Here is a 21227-nt window from a genome sequence, read left to right as displayed (position 1 = left end):
CTTGAGCCCAGGAGTTCGAGGCCAGCCTAGGTAACACAGCAAAACCCTGCCTCTACCAAAAAAACAAAAAATTAGCCAGGTGTGGTGTTGTGCACCTGTGGTCACAGCTACTTGAGAAGCTGAGGTGGGAGGATCACTTGAGCCTGGGAGGCAGAGGTTGCAGTGAACCGTAATCATGCCACTGCACTCTAACCTGGGCAACAGTGCAAGACCCCATCTTAAAAAAAAAGAAAAAAAGATAACTGCTATGATATGGCAGTTCCTTCCAGCATTCCACTTCCGGGTATATATTCAGAGTCAGAAGCAGGGTCTCAAAGAAGAGATGTTTGTTTTTGTCATGCCTGTGTTCATAGCAGCATTATTCAAAATAGCTGAAATGTGGAAACAACCCGAGTGTACACTGACAGATGAACAGATAAGCAAAGTGTGGTATATACCTACAGTGGAATATTATTCAGCCTTAAAACGGAAGAAATCCTGACACATGGATGAACATTGAGGACATTATGCTAAGTGAAATAAGCCAGCTACCAAAAGACAAATACTATATGATTCTACTTATATAAGTTAGGACAGTCAAAAATCATAGAGACAGAAAGTAGGATGGTGGTTGCCAGGGACTTGGGGGAGGGGAAATGAGGAGTTACGGGGTTTTTTTTTCTTTTCTTTTGAGAAGGAGTCTTGCTCTGTCCCCCAGTCTGGAGTGCAGTCGTACGATCTCGGCTCACTACAACCTCTGCCTCCCAGGTTCAAGTGATTCTCCTGCCTCAGCCTCCCAAGTAGCTGGGACTGATTATAGGTGCCTGCCACCACGCCCGGGTAATTTTTGTATTTTTAGTAGAGATGGAGTTTCACCATATTGGCCAGGCTGGTCTCGAACTCCTGACCTTGTGATCCGCCCACCTCAGTCTCCCAAAGTGCTAGGATTACAGGTGTGAGACACCACTCCCGGCCGAAGTTACTGTTTAATGGGTACAGAGTTGCAGTTTTACAAAATGAAAAGTTCTGGAGATGGATGGTGGTGATGGTTGCACAGCACTATGAATATATTTCATACTACTTGAACTGAACACTTGAAAATGGTTAAGATGATAAATTTTATTATGTGAATTTTACCACAATGAAAATTAATACATTTTATATTGAAAAAAAATAACTCCTATGGCTTCCATTTCTTCATTGAATCCTGACTAATACAGCAAATGGTTTTCCAGGAGTTGTTCCAGGGAACAGACTTTCAGATATAGGATTTATTATAGGAGTTTATTTGGTCATATCCTTAAACTCAAATGCAATGTTGAGCCACTTGTCAATGGGAAATGGAATGTAGTGGCATCACAAATAATCAACTTATCATCTGTAATCAACTGTGTCAAAGTGCCTACTAAAGCAAGTAATTAGGAGCCACATTTGACTTTGACAATGATATCTACAACAACTCTAGGTTATTCATGGCTTTATTTGAATGCACCGAGGAACTTATTATAAATTAAAAGTACAGGTTATTAAGCATTCAGTTCAGGCCAGGCTCAGTGTCTCGCTCCTGTAATCCCAACACTTTAGGAGGCCAAGGTAGAAGGATTGCTTGCACCTACGAGTTTGAGATCAGCCTGGGCAACATAGTGAAATACAAAATTAACTGCACATGGTGGCCGGTTTGTACCAGACTCTTTGGTAGTCTCCATTACTTAGGAGGCTGAGGTGGGAGGATCGCTTGAGCCCAGGAGATCAAGACTGCTGTGAGCCATGACTGCACCACTGCACTCCTGCCTGGTCGACAGACAGAGTGAGACCCTGTCGCAAAGAAGCAAAACAAACAAACAAACAAACAAAATTCAGTTCAAGTCACAGAGTACAAAAATTCTACAGCAGCCCTAAAAGAATTCCTTATTTCCTGTACCTCCAGACTTATCTTTCTAAAAATCAAACATAAAATTTAATTGTGCAATTTTCAGAGTTACAATATAATTTGATCTCACATCCTTGCCAGATATCTCTAGTGAAAGATAGGGCACTGACTGGGAAGGGCATAACACTGAAACTGGGAATGGGAGTATTGGGTTGACTCAAAGAAAGTCGAAGTTCTACGATGTCCAATCTCTCTAAACTTCTACAAGGCCAGTAGAAGCAGTCCTTCTTCCCTTAAAGGCACTAGAATAACGTTATTTCTGTCAGGCATGGTGGCTCACACCTGTAATCCCAACATTAAGAGAGGCCAAGGTGGGAGGACCCTTGAGGCCAGGAGTTCGAGACCAGCAGTTCGAGACCAGCCTGGGCAATATAGCGAGACCCCATCTCTAAATAAAAAAGAAAAAAAAATTTAATCATTTGAAGGATGTCTACTTTCCTCTAGTTTCTTTTTCTTTCTTTCTTTCTTTTGAGAAGGAGTCTCACTCTGTCACCCACGCTGGAGTGCAGTGGCGCGATCTCAGCTCACTGCAACCTCTGCCTTCCAGGTTCAAGCGATTCTCCTGCCTCAGCCTCCTGAGTAGCTGGGATTACAGGTGTGTACCACCAAGCCCAGCTAATTTTTGTATTTTTAGTAGAGACGGGGTTTCGCCATGTTGGCCAGCCTTGTCTCAATCTACTGACCTCAGGTGATTCACCCACCTCGGCCTCCCAAAATGCTGGGATTACAGGTGTGAGCCATGGCGCCCGGCCTACTTTCCTCTACTTTAACTCCAACCACCCATTGTTAACTGTAGATCAGGATTTCTCAACATGTTGGACTGGATAATTCTTTGTGGGAGATGTCCCATGTGTTGTAGGATATTTAGCAACATTCCTGACCTCTACCCACTAGATCCAGCAGCACCTTCCCCTCCAAGTTGTGACAACCAAAATTGTCTCCAGACATTGCCAAATGTACTGTGGGAAACAAATCATCCCCAGTTGAGAACCACAGCTCCACATTTATAGCTAGGGTTAGATCCCGGCATGTTCCACAGTGTGGCTGGGAAGAAATAACTTATTCTTTCAATATTTTGCTAATTTTTATCTGCAGAAATGTGAAGAACATGTGAAAGGGAGGATTCTTCCTTTCCAAGAAGGAAACAGACCAAGAAGACAGAATGTAACACTGGATTTGGTTGAATTGTTAGCATGGGTGCTTTTACCACAAATTCTGGTTTTAATGTGTAGCTTGTGAAGCTGGAAACCTCTCTAATAGTTACTTGGTTGGTTGCCTGAAACTTTATTTCAGCAGTAGGCTACTTTCAGTAGTGTTGAGATGCAAGAACTTAGTGGCATAATTTAGAAGAAGCAATCCCAAAGTTTAAGGAGATAGAAATGTTGGAGTGAATCTATAATATATGAATGGCCACCCTCTCACTATATCACCTAAGAGATCCCAGAGGACATGCTCTTCACTAAAGCACTGAGAAATACATTAGCGGATGGGCACCAATGTCCTTGTAAACGCTATGGTCGCTGTTTTCTGTAGGTAGATATGATAAAGGAAGACGTTATAGTTGAGATGGGTTCCCTGATTTTGATGGCGGTGATGGGATCCTGGGGTAACAGAGGAAAAAGACAATGTGGGTCAAGAGACAATGTATAGACTCCCTTTCAGAGTATAATATGAAAAGAAGGGGATAAAGAGTGGCTTTACAGTGTAGAAACCTGACAAACACTACTTATCAAGGCGATAAGTCATGCTGGCAGTATGTGTAGTTGATATGATTTCATGAGAATGGCATTTCACCTCTATGGCTTTCCTCCCAAAAGCACATAACCCCAGTCTAACAATCAAATAAATATCAATCAAAACTCAATTGAGGTCAGATATGGCTCACACCTGTAATCCCAGCACTTTGGGAAGCAAAGGTGGGTGGATCACTTGAAGCCAGGAGTTCAAGTCCAGCCTGAGCAACAGAGTGAGACCTCCTCTCTATAAAAAAATTTTAAAAACAATTAGCTGGGCATGGTGGTGTGTGCCTGTAGTCCCAGCTACTTGGGAAGCTCAGGCAGGAGGATCACTTGAGCTTGGGAAGAGGAGGAGGAGGTTACAGTGAGCCAAGATCGTGCCACTGCCCTCCAACCTGGGCGACAGAGCGAGACCCTGCCTCAAAAAAAAAAAAAAAAAAATCCAGTTGAGTGACATGCTACCAAATACTTGACCAGCACTCTTCAAAACCATCAAAGTTATCAAAAGCAAGGGAAGTCTGGGAACCGGTTACAGCCAGGAAGAACCTAAGGAGACATGATGACTAAATGTAATGTGACGTCCTTGATTAGATCCTGGAACAGGAAAAGGACATTATGTAAGAGATAAAGTAATCTGAGTAAAGTATGAACTTTAGGTAATAATAATGTATCAATAGTGGTTCATTAATTGTGACAAATGTACCATACTAAGATAAGATATTAATAATAGAGGAAGCCGGGTACAGTGGCTCATGCCTGTAATCCCAGCACTTTGGGAGCCTGAGGTGGGCAGATCACCTGGGGTCAGGACCAGCCTGGCCAACATGGTGAAACCCCATCCTTCCAAAAATCAAAAATTAGCTGGGAATGGTGGCGGGTGCCTGTAATCCCAGCTACTTGGGAGACTGAGGCGGGAGAATTGCTTGAACCCAGAAGGCAGAGGTTGCAGTGAGCCGAGATCACACCATTGCACTCCAGCCTGGGCAACAGAGTGGACTCCATCTCAAAAAAAAAAAAATAGAGGAAATTGGGTGTGGGGGTATATGGAAGCTTTCTATACTCTCATTGCAAGTCTTCTGTAAACCTAAAACTATTTTCAAATAAAAATTTCATATAAAAAATTAAAAATACAATGTGGGCATCATAATGAGCAAAAGGAATGAAGTGGCATTCAGAAAGTTCTAATATATGAGACTCTTTGGCAGTGTTGATTGATCCTGGTGTCCGTAGTTAAATGGACAGCTTGAGAAAATGTTACTGGAGTTCACTTATGGTATGTCCTACTAAGCCCCTGCTGGACCAAATACAAACTGGACAAAACACACCAGAAAATAACTCTCTGAATGCACCGGAGAATGAGCCAAAGTAGATAGATTCTGACAGGGAGTTAACATCTAAAAGAAAGCAATAGCATGGGGTGAATTTTCCATCTTTTACCATCTTTAGCTTGAGGGCAGGCTTCAGTCAATGCTACCTGTGGTGCTAAAACACTGCTTTTAAAAAAATCCACAGTATTTCTGGCCAGAAAAAACAGAGGCAAGAATTGGGGAAAACTAGCTGCTGGACAGTGAGAAGGAATTCAAGAAAGGAGAGACCCAGAGAAGGAGAGCCATATTATTTGCATTTTAATACTGTTCAACTTTCTGGAGAACCCCCGAGACACACATATTTATGGTACACCTCAAGTAACCCAACCAAAGATAAAAGAACTGAACTGAGATTTACTGTGTAGCCCAGAGTCAGAGTTTGCAATTTGAGTCCATCTAAATTAATGGCATGCTAAAAAACAAACAAACAAAAACACCTAACAGGCCAGGTGTGGTGGATTACACCTGTAATCCCAGCACTTTGGGAGGCCAAAGCGGGTAGATCACCTGAGGTCAGGAGTTTGAGACCAGCCTGGCCAACATGGTGAAACCCCATCTCTACTAAAAAAAGACAAAATTAGCCAGGTGTGGTGGCACATGCCTGTAATCCCAGCTACTTGGGAAGCTGAGACAGGAGAATTGCTTGAACCTGAGAGGCAGAGGTTGCAGTCAGCCAAGATTGCGCCACTGCAGTCCAGGCTGGGCAACAGAGTGAGACTGTCTCAAAAAAAAAAAAAAGAAAAAGAAGAAAAAGTTATTCAACTTTCTGGAGATCTGGAGAACCCCTGAGCCATACATGCTTTGGGTACACTGCAAGTAACCCAACCAAAGATAAAATAAGTGAGCTGAGATTCACTCTGCAGCCCAGAGTCAGAGTTTGCAATATGAGTCCAACCAAATTAATAGCATGCTAAAACAAACATATAACAACAAATCAACACTTTTTTTTATTTTTTATTTTTTTTAGAGACAGGGTCTCCCTATGTTGCCCAAGCTAGAATACAGTGGTTATTCACAAGTGTGATAATAGTGCACTACACTACACTCCTGGGCTGAAGCAATCATCCTGTCTCAGCCTCCCAAGTAGCTTGAACTACAGGCGTGTGCCACTGCAACTGGTTTCAACTCTTTAAGGAATGTAATAGTATCCAGTGTTCACAACTTAACATTTGCAATGTTCAGAAAACAATTCAATTATTTGACAAATGGCTGGGTGTGGTGACTTACACCTGTAATCCTACTGCTTTGGGAGGCTGAGGCAGGAGGATGGCTTGAGCCCAGGAGTTTGAGACCAGCCTGGGTAACATAGGGTGACCTCGTCTCTAAAAATAATTTTAAAAAATTAACCAAGCATGGCGGCACACACCTGTAATCCCAGCTACTCAGGAGGCTGAGGTGGGATGATCACTTGAGCCCAGTGGTTTGAGGCTGCAGTGAGCCATGATTGCATGACTGCACTCTAGCCTGGGTGACAGAGGGAGACCCTGTCTCAGAAATAAACAAAATTATTTGACATATGAAGAAACAAAACTATGTAGCACATCTTCTCAAGAGAAAAGATAATCAACAGAGACTGACACTGATATGACATAAATGCTGCAATTGTCAAGATTTAAAAGCAGATCTTGCAACTACATTCAATGATGTAAAGGAAAAAATGATCTTTCCACATGCCTCATTACCCAGAAGCATCTAGCCGGGTGGAATGATGGATTAGCCTACTGATGGCTTGGTTTCAGCACCAGCACCTGTCAAGAGATAGCATCCTGAAAGACTGAAGTTCTGTCTTACAAAATTCCATATATATTCCCGTATATCATGCTGTTTCTCCCACAGCCAGAATGCATGGGTCCAGGAATAAATGGTTGGACATGTAAGTGACTTCTCATTCTTACACCTAATAACCAACTTGTGGGATTTTTACTTCCCACCTCTGCAACTTTGAGTTCTGCAGGTTTGATGAACTTTGTTTCCACAGAGAAATGCTTCTATCATGAAACACACCACTAGCTCCATTGAATGAGAAGTTGAGATACCACCTGGCCATTTTGGGCTCTGAGGAGCCACTAAACCAATAGCCAAGAAGATATTGCTCAGCTGGCTGAAGTGATTGATCCTAATTACCGAAAGGGAATTGAGTCTCTGTTACACAATGAGGACATGCACCCAAGAGTGTCTCTTGAATCTAAGAGATTCTCTGGGAAGCCTCTGAGCACTTCCATGTTTAACAGGAAAGATTAATGGAAAATTAAGGCAACCAGAAAAAGGCAGAATGCTGAAGAAAATTTAGATCCTTCAGGAATGAAGGTTTGGTTCCCCAACCAGGTAAAGAACCTAGACCAGAAAAAGAGGTTCTTGTGGAAGATAAAGAAAATAATAAGTGCAGAACAAACATGGTGGCTCACGCCTATAATCCTAGCACTCTGGGAGGCCAAGGCGGACGAATCACTTGAGCTCAGGAGTTGGAGACCAGCCTAGGCAATATGGTGAAACCCTGTCTCTACAAAATATATATATATCACACACACACACACAGATTAGCTGGGCATGGGCTACTCAGGAGGCTGAAGCAGGAGAACCGCTTGGGTCCTAGAGGTGAAGGTTGCCAAGGAAATGCCAAGGTCGCACCATTGCACTCCAGTCTGAGTGACAGGAATGAAACCTCATCTCAAAAAAGAAAAAAAAAAAAATAATGAATAGTGGTAAACAACAGTTATAAATGTCAACTATGACATCATGAACGCTTAAAGAAATGAGCACGCTAACATCTATGCATATGTTCTTCCAACTTTTTATGTGTGTACAAAAAAGGTAATCTCTCTTCTGATTTCCCTTATAGTTTTATAGTAGTGATTGCTGGTGATGATTGACTTGACAATTTGTCTTTAGGTTTCAATATATTCAGGTAGGACCTTGACTGAATTTGAGAAGTATTAGCATTGCCTATATATGGATACTGCAACTGTGACTCAATGGCAAGCATTCTCCTGCCTCAGGACATTTGCACTCAATGTTTCCTCTGCTTGGAAAACTCTTCCCTAGATATCCATGAGTGCTTCGCCCTCACCTCCCTTAAATCTTTATTCAAATGTCACTTTTCTCAGTGACATATTCCATAACCACCCTATTTAAATTCCATAGTACTTATCACCATCTAACATATTATAGGCCAGGCACAGTGGTGCACTTTGGGAGGCTGAGGCATGCAGATTGCTTGAGCCCAGGAGTTCCAGACTAGGCTGGCCAACATGGTGAAACCTCAACTCCACTAAAAATACAAAAAGTAGGTGGGTGCGGTGGTGCAGGCCTGTAGTCCCAGCTACTGGGGAGACTGAGGAAAAACATATTATATGCCAGGCGCGGTGGCTCATGCCTGAAATCCCAGCACTTTGGGAGGCCAAACCGGGTGGATCAATTGAGGTCAGGAGTTTGAGACCAGCCTGGCCAACATGGGGAAACCCTGTCTCTACTAAAAATACAAAATTAGCCTGGCATGGTGGGACACACCTGTAATCTCAGCTACTCAGTAAGCTGAAGCAGGAGAACCACTTGAACCCAGGAGGTAGAGGTTGCAGTGAGCTGAGATTACACCACTGCACTCCAGCCTGGGCAACAGAGCAAGATCCTGTCTCAAAAAAAAATTATATACTTTTACTTGTTTACCTTAGTTGCTTTCTGTATCCCACTGCCTTTAGAATATAAGCTTCTTAAGGGCAGGGAATATTATCCATCTTTGTTCAAGGCCATATCATCAGGGCATAAAACAGTGTGCTCAAGAGATATTTATTGACTATGGGACACTATGCTATGCAGGAATTTAAAACAATGAAGTAGATATAGATGGTTTGGCTCTGTGTCTGCACCCAAATTTCATCTTGGATTATAATCCCCAGAATCCCCACGTGTTGAGGGAGGGAACTTGTGGGAGGTGATTGGATCATGGGGGTGGTTTCCTTCATGCTGTTCTCATGATAGTGAGTTCTCACGAGATCTGATGGTTTTATAAGTGTTTGACAGTTCCTCTTTCACACACTCTGTCTCACCTGCCTCCATTTAAGACGTGCCTGCTTCCCCTTCTGCCATGACTGTAAGTTTCCTGAGGCCTCCCCAGCCATGTGGAACTATGAGTCAATTAAATTCTTTATAAATTACCCAGTCTTGGGTGTCTCTTTATAGTAGTGTAAAAATGGACTAATACAATATATAAATGCTAAACTGTTAATCATGGTTTCCTCTCAGAGGACATGTGGGATTGGGAGAAGGGGTAAATATGAATTTTAACTTATTACCTAAGTTAAAAAATTTTTTTTCAATGTTGGGAGACACTTGATAAACTTAACAACTTAAGGAGAAAGGTTAGTAGCACTGGAGTGGATTAATGTATAGTAGAAAGTGGGGATAACTGATGGAAGGAGTTAAAGATAAAATGAGAAAATAACATGAGATGGTTCTTGGATAAGATGGTACTTGGATAAGGAGTTTTGCAGTGGAGATGACGCAGGGCAGGCGAGCTCCATAGTGAATCTTAGCCTGCAAAGGTTCTTGGCTTTGCTCAGGAAAGAATTCAAGGGCATGCCAGAGATAGAGGAAAGTAGCTTTATTGCAGAGGCAGTGTTACAGCTCTGTGACTGCTCCTTCCAAGCAAGCCTACCCCCACAGGCAGAGGAGCAGCCCAGGACAGTTTTGCAGTCATATTTATACCCACTTTTTTTTTGGCGGGGGGAGAGAGAGAGTCTCACTCTGTCACTCAGGCTGGAGTGCAGTGGTGCAAGCTCGGCTCACTGCAATCTCCACCTCCCAGATTCAAGTGATTCTCCCGCCTCAGCCTCCCGAGTAGCTGGGAGGCACCCGCCACCACGCCTGGCTAATTTTTGTATTTTTAGTAAAGACGAGGTTTTGCCATGTTGGCCAGGCTGGTCTTAAACTCCTGACGTCAGGTGATCTGCCACCTCAGCCTCCCAAAGTGCTGGGATGATGGCGCCCCGCCTATACCTACTTTTAATTGCATGCAGATTAAGGGGTGGTTTATGCAGAAATTTCTAAGGGAGGGGTAGTAATTTTTGTGTCATTGGGTCATTGTCATGGAAAGGAGTGGTAATGTCAGGGTGTTGCCATGGCAACAGTAAATTGACATGGCATACTGGTGGATGTGTCTGATTGAAAACTGCTTTCACCCTGGCCCCATTTCAGCTAGCCCTCAATCTGGTCCAGTGTCTAAGCCCTATCTCTGGAATTGAGTCCCGCCCCCTGCCTCAGAGAGACCTGGTTGGAGTCCTCAACTCATGGCTTCCATGATCCTTGTGAAGCAGATGGGGAGGTCAAGGCTAAGGGCTAGAGCTTCGGTAGTATGCTCAATTTCTGAGGGTTTAGAAAAGTTATTATGGTCCTATTAACAAAATTACTTTATGTAATCCTTGCTCAGTTCCATGAGGTGTCATTATCTCTACTTTACAATATTATTCTACTCTACAAATGTAAAAACAGAAGCACAGTGATTATACAATTTGTATAAGACTACTCAGCTGATGAATGATGGAGCCATTTTAGGAAGTTCTAACCCAGGCCTCTCTGACTTCAATTTACTGACCTCATTTAGGCTTCATGTTCCTCCACAATGAAGTACAAATAGTCCAGTGACCCCATTTTCTAACACAAGGGTCCCACAGCAGAGTGGAATGGGCATGTCCAGGGTATGCATGATGATCCATTAGGGCACTGGAAGGCAATGTTAGATTTCTATTTATATTTTTTAAATCTAAAAGAAGTTCAGCTTTGCTAGTATTTAATATGCAGATAGACACTGGCATCCTTATTTGGTCTGGATGCCAGCTGGTTATGAGTCATTTCAATATCTTGAGAGAGACATAGGAGTTCCACAGCACAGATGGAATGATAGTGGTGCTTCCCCATATTATATTTTTTGTGCCTAAGGGATGACATCAATATGCTAATTTTGTAGAAAAAAGACTTTTACGTAGCAGAATCTATAATACAGTAGTCTATGATGAAATGGTGATTGATGATGAAGATGTTTGACTTCACTCAGAGGTTTGCTTGGTCTTTCTTGTCAGAGTATTAAAAATAGAATCTATAAATAACTTGCACTTTTCTTTGACAAAAAGACAAGCATTCAAACTGTGTTGCCTTTTTTGATGATAATAAGGTGGCTGTCAGTAGTATGCTATTTACAGATACTAATAAGCGATATTTTAAAATTCCATTTCTTTAAGGTAGGGTTGATAATTTGACAAGTGGGGAAACAATTGCTTTTTGGGAAAGCTATTGCAAAAGAGTATTTCAAAAAATTATATTTGGAAGCGTTTCCATTTTGGTGTGACTTTTTTGCTAAAAATTATATAAGTATGTAACTTATAGAAATGCTCATATATAAAAATACAGTGTTTTCTGATTAATTGCAAAGACAGCTGACTATCATGGAGGATAAAAATTAGGTGAATTTCAGTAAAAACCTTCACAAATTGGTGAATGAAATTGAAAAACTAATTTCATTGTTGAGTAAGCCTAGACAATAATTCCTCAATTTAGAGTTCATATTTTTGTCAGGTTTATTTCCATCAAAACCAAGTAATAAACTAAACAGATCATAGAAACACGCCTTTGAAATTATTGTTATTATTACTGAGATTGAGTCTCACTCTGTTGTCCAGGCTGGAGTGCAGTTGTGCGATCTTGGCTCACTGCAACCTCTACCTCCCAGGTTCAAGCAATTCTCCAGCCTCAGCTTCATGAGTAGCTGGGATTACAGGCACGTGCCACCACACCCAGCTAATTTTTTGTATTTTTAGTAGAGACGGGGTTTCACCATGTTGCCCAGGCTGGTCTTGAACTCCTAACCTCAAGTGATCCACCTGCCTCGGCCTCCCAAAGTGCTGGGATTACAGGCATGAACCACTGCGCCCGGCCACAAATTATAATATCGTAATGTGCTAAACCACGATTTCAGAAATAAAGCAGGGTCAATAAAGTTGCTCTTAAAAATAAATTAGTAAGAGCAGAAAAAAAAAAAAGGTTTTCTTAGGCTGGGCAGGTGGCTCACGCCTGTAATCCCAGCACTTTGGGAAGCTGAGGCAGGCAGATAACCTGAGGTCAGGAGTTCAAGACCAGCCTGGGCAACATGGTGAAACCCGGTCTCTACTAAAAATACAAAAAGCAGCTGGGCATCGTGGCACACACCTGTAATCTCAGTTACTCAGGGGGCTGAGGCAGGAGAATTGCTTGAACCCATCAGACAGAGGTTACAGTGAGTCGAGATCACGCCACTGCACTCCAGCCTGGGCGACAGAGTGAGACTCTGTCTTAGAAAAAGAGGGTTTTCTTTGTACAGATAATAAACGTAATTTTTATATGCATCCATAAGTGTGTATATTTTAAGTATTTAAAGAAACAGGTAACAAATATATGCATCAACATAGAAATAAAAATTAGAATATAGATGATTTTACACACAATGTTGTAGCACTGTCTGCCAGTCTGTGGTGGTGGTTCTTCATGCAGGCAAGAAGGAAACATATATATATGTGTGTATGTGTGTATATAAATATGTTTCACACATACATCTATCTATATATTCACACACACACAAATAAATATATATACTATATAATTACATATATGTATATATAAAGTAATATACATAAATATATGTATAAAATATAGCCAGGCAGGGTGGCTGGCACCTGTAATACCAGCTATTCAGGAGGCTGAGATGGAAGAATCACTTGAGGCCAGGAGTTCTGCAGCAGCCTGAGCAACACAGCAAGAACCTGTCTCAAAAAATAAATAATAAAATAAACATAATGCAACAAACACACACACACCAACACACATGCAGATGCACTTACATTTATACTAGGGGCTCTCTTGCCACGCGCTGGCAGGGAAGGGGGCCAAAATGGCCATAGGAGTCTTTCTCTGTCAGTTCCATGTGACCCCATGCTGCTAGCAAACACGAGGCCACCGGCTTTTAACTAGAACCAGCCCAGGTGGCATCACCCTTCAGTGGGAAAGCTGTTCACTTCTCTTAGATCTGTCAATCAGTACAGGTGGTCTTCTCTGGAACACTTCAGGTGGGTCCATACAATGGTGTCCCAGTTCGGGTGAGTGGAGAAGAGGCTTTCTGTACAGAGGAAGGAAGGCTAGGTCTGAGGCCTCAGGATATACTGGGGGCAGAGTGAGTGTGGGTGGGGTAAAATGGTACCAGGCTGGAGGGACAGTCAGGCCAGGGTTAGACTGCACTGATAGCCACTAGAGGATTTTGGGGGCCAGGAAAATGAACCTCCGACACTGAAGGCTACACAGTCCTCAGTAAGCCTGTTCTGGCCAGTTCCAGCTGGATCTACAGGACCCTCCAGGGCTCCAGCAGGGCCAAAGAATACTTGGATTAGAGAAACCTGAGGAGATAAGTGCCTGAGGCCTCTTCCACAAGTTTGAGAAGTACGGAAAACAGGTATTTGGCTTGACAAACACCTATGGACTCCAAAGTAGGTGTCAGACAAAGAAATCTAATTAGAAGCAGACCACTGGGCCCTGCCACCCCAAGTCAATGGATGACGCCTATTCCCAAAGTAGGGCCTGGCTTGTAGGGCAGGACAGGGCCATCATACACAAAATGTTATATTTTAAAATACTGTGTTTATTTCGGCATCATCATCATTTTGTCCTTTAACTTTAAAACATTTTTGTCATTTTAAAAGGTACACAACATATTAGGACTGTATTACATGCTTCTAATGTATGAATAACTTAGGGTGCATGTTGAAAAATATTTAAAGGAAAGTTTGTGATTCAATAATGTAGAGATCATTGTTCGAATGCAGGGTTTCTCAACCTGGGCACTATGTACACTTTGAGCTGGAGAATCTTTTCTTGTGAGGAGTTTTCCAGTGCATTGTAAGATATTTAGCAGCATTTTAGGCCTAAACGCACTAGATGCCAGTAGCAGCACCCCCTCCTATACACAGTTTTGACAACCAAAAAGTGTCTCCAGACATTGACAAATGTTCCCTTAGGTTAGGAATGCCAGATTTAACAAAGTAAAAACAAAAAATCAGAACACATTTACAGAAAATTATTATTATTATTATTTTTGAGACTGAATCTTGCTCTGTCGCCCAGGCTGGAGTGCAGTGGTGTGATCTCAGCTCACTGCAACCTCCGCCTCCTAGGTTTTAAGCAATTCCCTCTGTCTCAGCCTCCCGAGTAGTTGGGATTATAGGTGCTCACTACCACACCAGGCTAATTTTTGTATTTTTAGTAGAGACGGGGTTTTGCGATTTTGGCCAGGCTGGTCTTGAACCCCTAACCTCAGGTGATCCATCCGCCTTGGCCTCCCGAAATGCTGGGATTACAGGCGTGAGCCACCGCACCCAGCCAAAAACTTCTTTATTCCAAATGTAACTGGTTGGTTTATGTCTTATCTGACAACCTTGAAGGAGAGGTGAAGAGGGGCAACATCCTTCCCTAATTGAGAAGCGCCATTCTTTTTGCTTCTTCTTCTTCTTCTTTTTTTTTTTTTTTTTGAAATGGAGTCATGCTCTGTCGCCCAGGCTGGAGTGCAGTGGTGCAATCTTGGCTCACTGCAACCTCTGCCTCCCGGGTTCAAGTGATTCTCCTCCCTCAGTCTCCTGAGTAGCTGGGATTACAGGTGTGTGCCACCTCACCCAGCTAATTTTTGTATTTTTAGTAGAGACGGGGTTTCACCACATTGGCCACCAGGCTGGTCTTGAACTCCTGACCTCAAATGATCCACCCGCCTCAGCCTCCCAAAGTGCTGGGATTACAGGCATGAGCCACCGCACCCAGCCTCTTTTTTCTTTTTTTAAAGCGATGAAGTCTCACTACATTGCCCAGGTTGAAATGCAATGACTATTCACAGGTGTGATTATAATGCATTGCAGTCTTGAACTCCTGGGCTCACGCAGTCCTCCTGCCTCAGCCTCCCTAGTAACTGGAGCTACAGGCATGTACCACATCTGGCTCAAGAACTGCCATCTGAATGAATTATCATGCCTATAATATTCCCTACAACATTACTTCTCTCCCAGCCTCATCCTACCTTCCCTTCCCTCCCCTTCCAAATTCTTCCACTGTGTTCTCTGGAACTAATGATCCATAACCTGCAAAAGCCCCTGCCATTCTCAAGCATTTCCCCCAATTTCTTATCTTTATTAAAATCTGGCACTCTCTTAAAGACATTTTCTCTTTTGCTCACCTAAATGGTAGCTTTTTATGCGCTCAATTTTCACATACCTCAAGGATGAGAAGTGTAAGGAAATTTGGAATAAGCAAAAATGTAACTGGCATTTCCAGTGGAAAACTATACATTCTTTAGAGCACACCTTTCCAAGGTATCTGATTCTACCCTTTTATTGCTTGTGAGGTATTTTACAACTCTGTAAATGGTAAATAACTGACAGCAGAGTGCAAAATAATTCTTATCTATAGACATGCAAGTAAATTCTGTCCAGTGGCAGTTGAATTGACTTGCCTCTCCTACAGTGGGATGAAGCCAGTTTTACCTACATTTTCAAGTTCATTTCCATATGCCTGATCTATAAATGTGGATTATTTTAAAATGTACAATTACATTATTATTGACTATAGTCACCTTGTTGTGCTAGTAAATAGTAGGTTTTATCCATTCTTTCTAATGATTTTTTTTTGCACTCACTAATAACCACCCCCACCTCTCCTGCTCCCAGCCACCTACTACCCTTCCCAGCCTCTGGTAACCATCCTTCTACTTTCTATGTCCATGAGTTCAACTGTTTTGATTTTTAGATCCCACAAATAAGGGAGAACATGCGATGTTTGTCTTTCTGTGCCTGGCTTATTTCACTTAACATAATGATTCCAGTTCCATTCACGTTATTGCAAATGACAGGATCTCATTTTTTATGGCTGAATAGTACTCCATTGTATATATGTACCACATTTTCTTTACCCATTTATCTGTTGATGGGCACTTAGATTGCTTCCAAATCTTAGCTATTGTGAACAGTGCTGCTGCAAACATGGGAGTACAGATACCTCTTTCATATACTGATTTCTTTTATTTTGGGAAAGAAAGGAAATCAGTATATGAAAGATCCAGCAGTGGGATTGCTGGGTCACATGGTAGCTCTACCTTTAGTATTTTGAGGAACCTCCAAACTGTTTTCTTTTCTTTTTTTTTTTTTTTTTTGAGACAGAGTCTCACTCTGTGGTCCAGGCTGGAGTGCAGTAGCACAATCTTGGCTCACTGCAACCTCTGCCTCCTGCATTGAAGCGATTCTTGTGCCTCAGCCTCCTGAGTAGCTGAGTTTACAGCTGTGCACCACCATGTCTGGCTAATTTTTGTATTTTTAGTAGAGATGGAGTTTTGCTATTTGGCCAGGCTGGTCTCAAACTCCTGGCCTCAAGAAATCCACCTGCCTTGGCCTCCCAAAGTATTGGGATTACAGGCATGAGCCACCACACCCGGCCCTCCAAACTGTTTTCCATAGTAGTTGTACTAATTTGCATTCTCACCAACAGTTTACTAAGGTTTCCTTTTCTCCACATCCTCACCAGCATTTGTTGTTGCCTGTCATTTGGATATAAGACATTTTAACTAGGGTAAGATGATATATCATTGTAGCTTTAATTTGTATTTCTCTGATGATCAGTGGTGCTGAGCACCTCTTCATATGCCTGTCTGCCATCTGTATGTCTTTTGAGAAGTGTCTATTCAAATATTCTGCCTATTTTTTGATCAAATTATAAGAATTTTTCCTACAGAGTTGTTTAAGCTTCCTATATATTCTGGCTATTAATCCCTTGTCAGATGGGTAGTTTGCAATTATTTTCTCCCATTCTGTAGGTTATCTCTTCACTTGATTGATTGTTCCCTTTGCTGTGCAGAAGCTTTTTAACTTGATGTGTTCCCATTTGTCCATTTTTGCTTTGGTTGCCTGTGCTTGTGGGATATTACTCAAGAAATTTTCGCCCAGAGCAATGGCCTGGAGATTTTCCTTAATGTTCTCTTGTAGTAGGTTTTATAATTTGAGGTCTTAGATCTAAGTCTTTCATCCATTTTTATTTGATTTTTGTATACAGTGAGACACAAGGGTCAAGTTTCATTCTTCTGCATATAGACATCCAGTTTTCCCAGCACTATTTACTGAAGAGACTGTCTTTTCCCCAGTATATGTTCTTGGTACCTTTGTCAAAAATGAGTTCACTGTAGGTGTGTGGATTTGTTTCTGGGTTCTCTATTCTGTTCCATTGGTCTATGTGTTTTTATCCCAGTTCCATGCTCTTTTGGTTACTATCACTCTGTAGTATAATTTGAAGTCAGGTAATGTGATTCTTCCAGTTTTATTCTTTTTGCTCAGGATAGCCTTGGCTATTCTGGGTCTTCTGTGGTCCCATACAAATTTTAGAATTATTATTTTTTATTTCTGTGAAAAATGTCATTGGTATTTTATTTTGATAGGGATTGCATTGAATCTGTACATCGCTTTGGGTAGTAACAGTATTGACTCCTCCAATCCATGAACATGGAATATTTTTCCATTTTTTGGTGTCCTCTGAAATTTCTTTCTTCAGTGTTTTATAGTTTTCATTGTAGAGATCTTTCACTTCTCTGGTTAATACCTAGGTAATTAATTTTATTAGTGGCTACTGTAAATTGAATTACTTTTTAAATTTCTTTTTCAGATTGTTCACTGTTGGCATATAGAAATGCTACAGATTTTTATATGTTGATTTTGCATCCTGCAACTTTACTGAATGTATCAGTTCTAACAGTTTTTTTTCATGGCATCTGCAGGTTTTTCCAAATATAAGTTCATATCATCTGCAAACAAGGATAATTTGACTTCTTCCATTCCAATTTAGATGCCCTTGATTTCTTTCTCTTGTCTGATTGTTCTAGCTAGGGCTTCCAGTGCTATGTTGAACAACAGTGGTGAAAGTAGGCCTCCTTATTGTGTTCCAGATCTTAGAAGAAAGCCTTTCAGTTTTTCCCCATCCAGTATGACACTAGCTGTGGGTCTGTCATACATGGTCTTTATTATGTTGAGGTATGTACCTTCTATACCCAGTTTTTTGAGGGTTTTTAGCATGAAAAGATGTTGAATTTTATCAAATGCTTTTAAGCATCAATTGAAATGATCATATGGCTTTTATCCTTCATTCTCTTGATATGATATATCACACTGATTGATTTGCATATGTTGAACCATCCTTGCATCCCAGGGATAAATCCCACTTGGTCATGATGAATGATCTTTCTAATGTATTGTTTAATTCAGTTTGCTAGTATTTTGTTGAGAATTTTTGCATCAATATTCATCAGTGATATTGCCCTGTAGTTTTCCTTTTTTAATGTGTCTTTGTCTGGTTGGTATCAGGGCAATACTGGCCCCGTAGAATGAATTTGGAAGTATTCCCTCCTCCTCTATTTTTTGGAATAGTTTAAGTAGGATTGGTATTAGTTCTTCTTGAAATGTTTGGTAGAATTCAGCAGTGAAGTCATTGGGTCCTGGGCTTTTCTTTATTGGGAGACTTTTTATTATGACTTTAATCTAATTACTTGTTATTGGTCTGTTCAGGTTTTGGATTTCTTCATGGTTCAGACTTGGTAGGTTGTGTGTGTTTAGGAATCTGTCAATTTCTTCTAGATTTTCCAATTTATTGGCATATAGTTGCCCATAGTAGCCATTAATGATCCTTTGAATTTCTGCAATATCATTTGTAATGTCTCCTTTTTCATTTCTGAATTTATTTGTATCTTGTCCTCTTTTTTTCTTAGTGTGGGTAAAGGTTTGTCAATTTTGTTCAACTTTTCAAAAAACCGTTTTTTTGTTTCATTATCTTTTGAATTGTTTTCTTCCATTCAATTTCATTTATTTCTGCTCTGATTTTATTATTTTTTTCTTCTACTAATTTTGGGTTTGGTTTGCTCTTGCCTTTCCAGTTCTTTAAGATGCATCATTAGATTGTTTAAGTTTATTATCTTCTTTGATGTAGGAACTTATAGCTAGTAACTTCCCTCTTAGTACTGTTTTTACTGTATCCCATAGGTTTTGGTATGTTGTGTTTCTACTATCATTGGTTTGAAGAATTTTTTTATTGTTTTTTTTTTTTTTTTTTTTTTTGGGACAGGGTCTCACTCCATTACCCAGGCTGGAGTGCAGTGGCTTCATTTTGGCTCACTGCACCCTCTGCCTCCCAGGTTCAAGCAATTCTCCTGCCTCAGCCTCCTGAGTAGCTGGGATTACAGGTGCCTGCCACCATGCCCAGCTAATTTTTGTATTTTTAGTAGAGATTGGTTTTCACTATGTTGGCCAGGCTGATCTTGAACTTCTGACCTCAAGTGATCTGCTTGCCCTGGCCTCTCAAAATGCTGGGATTACAGGTGTGAACCACTGTGCCTGGCCCAGTTTCAGACTTTTTAAAATTTCCTTCTTAATTTCTTTATTGACCCGCAGTAATTTGGGAGCATGTTGTTTAATTTCTATGCATTGTGTAGTTTCCAAAATTCCTCTTGTTACTAATTTCTAGTTTTATTCCAATGTGGTCAGGGAAGATGTTTGATCTTACTTCAGTTTTTCTGAATGTTTTAAGACTTGTTTTGTGATCTACCATATGGTCTATCCTTAAGAATAACACATGTGCTAAGGAAAAGAATGTGTATTCTGAAGATATTGGATGAAATGTTCTGTAAATAGCTATTAGATTTGGTTTATAGTGCAGATTAAGTCCAATATTTCTCTGTTGATGTTCTGTCTGGAAGATGTGTCCAATGCCAAAAGTGGAGTGTTGAAGTCTCCAACTATTATTGTATTGGGGCTTATTTCTCTCTTTAGCGCTAATAATATTTATGTATACATCTGGGTGCTCCAGTGTTGGGTTCATCTATATTTAAATTGTTATATCCTCAAGCTGAATCAATCCCTTTGTCATTATGTAGTGACCTTCTTTGTCTCTTCTTATAGTTTTTGTCTTGAAATCTATTTTGCCTGATATAAGTTTGGCTCCTCCTGCTCTTTTTTGGTTTCTATTGGCATGGAATATCTTTTTCCATCCCCTTAGTGTATCTTTATAGGTGAAGTGTGTTTCTTGTAGGCAACAGATCAATGGGTCTTGTTTTTTCATCCATTCAGCCACTCTGTGTCTTTTGATTGGAAAGTTTACTCCATTTACGTTCAAAGTTGTCATTCATAAGTAAGGACATACTCCTGCCATTTTGGTATTTGTTTTCTGGTTGTTTTTATCTTTTGTGTGTATGCATTGCATGTTTTTTGGTTTGAGGTTACCATGAGACTTGCAAATACTATCTTATAACCCATTATTTTAACATGATAACAACTTAACACTGTTTGCATAAGCAAACAAGCAAAAAGAAAACTACTAAAAACTCTATGCCTTAACTTCATCCCCCCGTTTTTTAACTTTTTGTTGTTTCTATTTATATCTTATTATACTATGAATGTCTCAAAAAGTTATTGTAGTTATTACTTTTACTGGTTCATTGTTTAATCTTTGTACTTAGGATAAGGGTAGTTTACACAACACAGTTACAGTGTTATAATACTCTGTGTTTTTCTGTGTACTTACCATTACCAGTGAGTTTTCTACCTTCAGGTGATTACTTGTTGCTAATTATCATCCTTTTCTCTCTGTTTGAAGTAACTCCTTTAGCATTTCTTTGGTTTTTTTGTTTGTTTGTTTTTTTGAGACAGAGTCTTGCTCTGTTGCCCAGGCTGGAGTGCAGTGGCATGATCTTGGCTCACTGCAACCTCCGTCTCCTAGGTTCAAGCAATTCTACCTCAGCCTCCTGAGTACCTGGAATTACAGGCGCCCACCACCATGCCCAGCTAATTTTTGCATTTTTAGTAGAGATGGGGTTTCACCACATTGGCCAGGCTGGTCACCAACTCCTGACCTCAGGCAATCTGCCCACCTTGGCCTCCCAAAGTTCTGAGATTATAGGCATGAGCCACCACGCCCAGCCCCCTTTAGCATTTCTTGTAGGACAGGTCTGGTGTTGATGAAATCCCTCAGCTTTTGTTTGCCTGGGAAAGAATTTCTCCTTCATGTTTGAAGGATATTTTCCATGGTTATACTACTCTAGGGTAAACATAATATTCCATTTTAAGTAATTAGACAAAGAAGACTAAGACCAAAGTGAGCAGGAGGAAGGAAACAGTAAAGGCCAGAGCAGAAACA

The 21227-nt window shown here is 40.9% G+C and overlaps 1 protein-coding gene across 4 annotated transcripts in view; it reads right to left on the bottom strand.

Annotated features, from left to right (window-relative positions):
• Positions 1-21227, bottom strand: part of EXD2 (exonuclease 3'-5' domain containing 2) — a 91084-nt gene that overhangs the window by 62393 nt on the left and 7464 nt on the right. The window contains exons 1-2 of one of the 4 annotated variants that reach the window (XM_063715597.1): positions 12710-12791; positions 10600-10727 (exon numbers count right to left, since the gene is read on the bottom strand). The exons of the other annotated variants lie outside the window; for them this stretch is intronic. The gene's annotated coding sequence lies outside the window, so the exon portion shown is untranslated. Of the gene's footprint in view, positions 1-10599; positions 10728-12709; positions 12792-21227 lie in introns of those variants that run through there. 4 annotated transcript variants of the gene reach the window in all.

Source organism: Pongo abelii, chromosome 15 (genome assembly GCF_028885655.2).
Source record: "Pongo abelii isolate AG06213 chromosome 15, NHGRI_mPonAbe1-v2.0_pri, whole genome shotgun sequence".
In the NCBI taxonomy this organism is placed as follows: domain Eukaryota; kingdom Metazoa; phylum Chordata; class Mammalia; order Primates; family Hominidae; genus Pongo; species Pongo abelii.
The sequence above is the reverse complement of the archived record's forward strand: the minus strand, read 5'-3'. Positions and strand labels throughout refer to the sequence as shown.